Source organism: Crocuta crocuta, unplaced genomic scaffold (genome assembly GCF_008692635.1).
Source record: "Crocuta crocuta isolate KB4526 unplaced genomic scaffold, BGI_CrCroc_1.0 scaffold24, whole genome shotgun sequence".
NCBI lineage: Eukaryota > Metazoa > Chordata > Mammalia > Carnivora > Hyaenidae > Crocuta > Crocuta crocuta.
Window position 1 is genome coordinate 13,661,671 of NW_027530974.1, and position 4,711 is coordinate 13,666,381.

At 53.6% G+C, this 4,711-nt stretch overlaps 1 protein-coding gene across 1 annotated transcript in view; it reads left to right on the forward strand.

Moving 5' to 3' along the window:
- Positions 1-4,711, forward strand: part of JARID2 (jumonji and AT-rich interaction domain containing 2) — a 273,790-nt gene that overhangs the window by 243,924 nt on the left and 25,155 nt on the right.

Here is a 4,711-nt window from a genome sequence, read left to right on the forward strand (position 1 = left end):
AAGCTGCCACATTTCCTTATTTAAAAAACAGAGAAAATAAAATAAGGTCAACGAAGGTAAGTTGTAGATTCCTTTGAAAGTGCCTGATGGATATGACTCGAATCTGACCTTTTTATCTTTTTATCTATCTTATCTGAATCAGGGCCAGAGGACAAGTGAGTCTTGAATTGTAAATAGGATTAATTTCTTTAGATCCACCCCAAAAGAAGAGAGCGAATGTGAATTGTGTCCGGCAGCAGAGGGCGGTGGGGGTGCGGTGTTGAGGGGCTGCCGCTCCCACAGGAGCTGACCCTCTTTGCAGTCGGAGGCACCCTCTGCTAACTCACTCGCCCTTTGTACTGAAATGGCCCCTTCCCCTTTACCTCATACTATGTCACGTACTCCCTGCACTTCCTCAGAGCCCAGGACCCAAACTTGCAGCCCGGGAGTAACTTCACCCATGGCTGTTTCTCGGGCTGGGGGGCTTGCCAGGCCTCTCTGGGCGCGGTGTCTGTCGGCACGTGTGACTGCCCTGGGGTTGTCAGGGTACTTTGGACGTGTGCCAGGTGTCGGACGCAGGAGCGAATGTCTTCTCTTCAGTTCCTCCCCTGGCACTTTGGTTTAAATGCAGCAGCAGACTGCAGTGCCTGTAAGACAGTGAAACAGAATGACCTTATGCATTTAGAGAGCAATTTGAAATAGCGATTTCAGGGCACCCGGGTAGCTCACTCAGTTAAGCTGTTAAGTGTCTGACTTCAGCTCAGGTCATGATCTCCCGGTTAGTGAGTTCGAGCCCGGCAGCCGGCTCTGTGCTGACAGCTCAGAGCCTGGAGCCTGCTTGGGATTTTGGGTCTCTGTCTCTGCCCCTCCGCTGCTCATGCTCTGTCTCTCCCTCAAAAATAAGCATTATTTAAAAAAAAAAAAAAAAAAAAAAAAGAAACGTTGGTTTCCAGGAGCCTCATGAGGAGGTCTTCACTTGCATAGATGTCCGTGAGGTTGGTCAGCCACGGTGTGGACTGTTGGGCCGCACCACACATGGTCACTGTCCTCATTTATCCAGCTGAGGCTGAGCCACAATGTGAAGGAAATGATCGCCTCCTACAGGCAGCCCGCAGGTACGTTTGGTGGGAAGGTGTGCTGGGCTCCGTTGTTCCCTTTGGAAGTTGGGTCCTCCCGATAAGCTGTGCAGGGGTTGCTGAAAATGCGCTGGTCTCAAAGATTCAAAGATGGGGTTTCAATTCTGATTAATGAATTGGGAGTAGTTTTTTTTGTTTTTTGATTTTTTTTAAAGTTCTAGAAAACCAGAACATCCAGAGAAAAAGGTCAGAAAATTGCCTCCTCCATGAATGGTTAGGGGTTCTGCTGCTCAGCGGGTCATGCGTGTAGTTGGAACGGTGGCATGGATTTGGGGACTCCGTTAAGCTGCCTGTAGTGGGAGCAGGTGCTATCAAAGGTTTGGGGGCTCCTACCAGAAGCCAGTCTTTTGTGGTGGTTTTTGGGAGGTTGCTGCACTCGTTAACTTGGGTCTCCCCCTTTCTCTCAGGAAGGGGTCTGCTGCACCAGGAGGCCTTCCCCTCTGTAACTCGCTGCCTGTCTGGTGCACTTCTGCTCATCTTCGGCTCTTTGTTTTTTAATCCAAATAAAGTTCAAGTGGGCTCTCCCCAGCCTCCCAGCTGGGACAGGATGTGCAGAGGCTCCCGACTCGGCAGCCCCCTCTGGTGGCGAACAGGAGCTTGACAGCAGGATCCTGGCTGTGAACTGAGCCGGGCTGCTTTGCCGTGAAACTTCATGACTTTGCGCCTGGGGGTGCTGAGCTGTGGGTGATGGGTGGGCGGTCCTGGGCCGGGGAGAACAGGCTGCAGAGCGAGGGGGGTTTAGGGGGAGTGGGGTGCAAAGGCAAAAATCCCTGCCAGAGCCAAGAGAAGGAATGAACAGCTTGGAGAGATGTAGTCATTCAGCCGCTGTGTTTCCGTTGCACTGTGGAAGGTTCTGCTGCATGCAGCACCGTGTGTTAGCCCTCCATTGAGTGAGGCGACCTCTCTCACGTGCTCTGGGTAACTGCTTCCTCAGGGTGTGTGCCAGCAATGTCAGATCCACCAGTGGCCTGGGCGTTTTCTGCACTGGAGCTCGGTGTTTGCCCTTGTTTGATAAGGTGGTGGGCTGGAGGGGACCCTGCAAGGCAAGGTCAAATGGCACCTTCGCCACCATTCCTTTGTTTTCTTTGCTATGCTTGAGCATTTGACCCTTATAGACCAGAACAGGCCAAGCAGTAGGCACGTGTGTGCAGACAGGTGGGTTCCTGCTGTAGGCGGGACATAGGCGCACTGGGTGGGAAGAAGGAATGCGGTCCGTGAGACGTGCCCTTTGCAGTCTCCATAGCTGATTTCTCAAAATCAAGTCTGTTGCTCTAATGAGCTGTGAGGGGGATGCGTCGAGTCTTAGAGTTTGTGATGTGTGGCCCTGCACCCATAGGGTTTGGGCAGCCGCTTTTGAAGAGGTCGGTAAACACGGCGAGGAAGCAAAGGAACTGTAACTCCATCCCGTCAGGCTGCACATGTTGGCAGGAACCACCAGCGTTAAAGTTTACAGAGATTCGCCAACAAGAAGGGGTTCTTTTTGTCATGGAAGACGGTGATCTACTTCTCTGGAATTCCGCCCTGCAGAGAATGTACCTCCCTGTGACCAGGCACCGCAGGAGAGGTGTCAGGTGCCCCCAAGGAGGCAGAATGGATGGATTCAAGGCCCCTTGATGTAGAGCCTGAGAGATTCTGACCCTGGCTCTCTGATCTCCCACGGGTGAACCGTATGCTGGGCAGGAATGGGGCCCGAATTGTCATGGGAACGCTGAGCTGTCGGGCTCCCACCGGCACGGGTCAGATCAGGGTCAGGGTTGGGATTGAGGTTGGAGTGGTTAGGCTGTGGAATCAGCTTTATTTTGAGCTGGGTGAAGAGCTGATAGCCTGTCCTTTTAGTGATTCAGGAAAGATCGAAGGCCTAAAGGATGTGTCTTTCACTTTCTGGGCCGTGGAACCCTTCTCTGAAGATGGGTGGGTCCCTGAGGTCTCTCTCCGTCTTGATGATGGGAAAATCTCTCTCTGAGCCACAGCAGGACTGTACGCTGTTTCTGGTTGTTTCCTGAGTGGCTCATTTTGGTTTTAGCTAATGGCAGCATTTGACAAAACAATGAAGAACTAGATATCTCTGCATCCCTCACTTTACTACTTATTCCACATAGGCGTGGTGCCCACCAGGGAAGGTTGACCCGCCCCAGGCTGTTGTGTACATTTATTTTTAACTTCTTGCCAGGCCGTTAGCTGTTTCGTTTTAATTTCCCATTCTTCGTTCCACACCCTTCTCTCCCCAACCTGGTCTGGTCAGTCCTGCGTCTTTGTAGGAGGTGAGCAGTGGTGGCTCCGGCCCTGAGTCCTGGGCCTGCCCCACGGCCTCCCCGGTGGGGCCTGCCCCTCATGGAGTCCAGAGGTGCAGGCTGGCTCACCAGAAATCTGTTTCCCACACGCCCCAGGCTTGCAAGGCTTCTGGAACACAGCCTCTTACCAAGATGTTCTGGTTTTGATCGGACTGTGTGTCATTGGCATATAAAGAGAAATACCCTTCTTTCTCTGTTTCCAGAGTCTTCTACCAGTGGTTTGCTTCCGTTCTTAAAGCATGTTCCTGCGTCGGCCTCAGCATCACCTGGGGCCACGTTGGAAATTCAAACTCTCAGGCCCCACCCCAGACCCTAGTGATCTAGGAAACCACAGGGGTGGGGCCCAGTGATCTGCGTGTTCTGAGAGCCGCTGAACAGAAAGCGCCGGTCATGTTTTTGTTTTCTCCCACTTGGGCGAAGCGCATTGCCCTGGGCTGGGCCGGGGCGTAGCGCATCGTACAGAGGTGGCTCAGACAGGCTCGGGTGCTGTCCTGGGGAAGCGGATTCCCGGGGGAGCACCGGGGTCCCGGCGGGAGCGCACAAGCCTCTGTGCCGTGCAGGAGGATGCGCTTCTGTGCGACCACAGCTGGCGGGTCAGCCTCTGACTCGGGAGCACAGGCTCCTTGTTTGTACCCAGCCTCTCCTCGTGGGGGCTGCGGGTGAGAAGCGACGGTCATGGCCGTTCCGTTTCCTGCTGACCACGTGATAACACAGTCAGCCTCTTTTGGTGGGGGTGCTTATAGACCCCTGGCGTCTCTGTTTTGAACTGCTGCTGCAGACGGGAAATTGATGCTCAAGATGTTGGTGACGTGTCAGGCCAGCAGCAGACGGGGCTGTGACGTGATGTCTGCCCCAGAGCGGTGTACACAGCAGCGGCTCCTGGCTGGGCCCTTCACCTTTCTTTGGAAGTTACGCGTTTCCAGTGTGCATCCCTCACTCTCCGGTTTCCCTTTATAAACAAGGGTGACTTTATTTTGTTAAAATGTGTGTTTGTTTATTTTTGAAAGAGAGAGAGAGTGCACAAGCAGGGGAGGGGCAGAGAGAGAGAGGGAGACACAGAATCCGAAGCAGCCTCCAGGCTCCAAGCTGTTAGCACAGAGCCCTGAAGTGGGGCTTGAACTCATGAACCAAGAGATCATGCCGAGCCGAAGTTGGACGCTTAACTGAGCCACNATACACCCTGGAATCCGTGTTATGCTCACAAGGGTCGGGCCGAGTGTGTTTGTGCAGGACGATAGGCCCGTGCTTGAACCAGGGTCTCTCCCAGCTTGAGTTCACGGCTGCGTGTAGTGTCGGCTTCTCGAG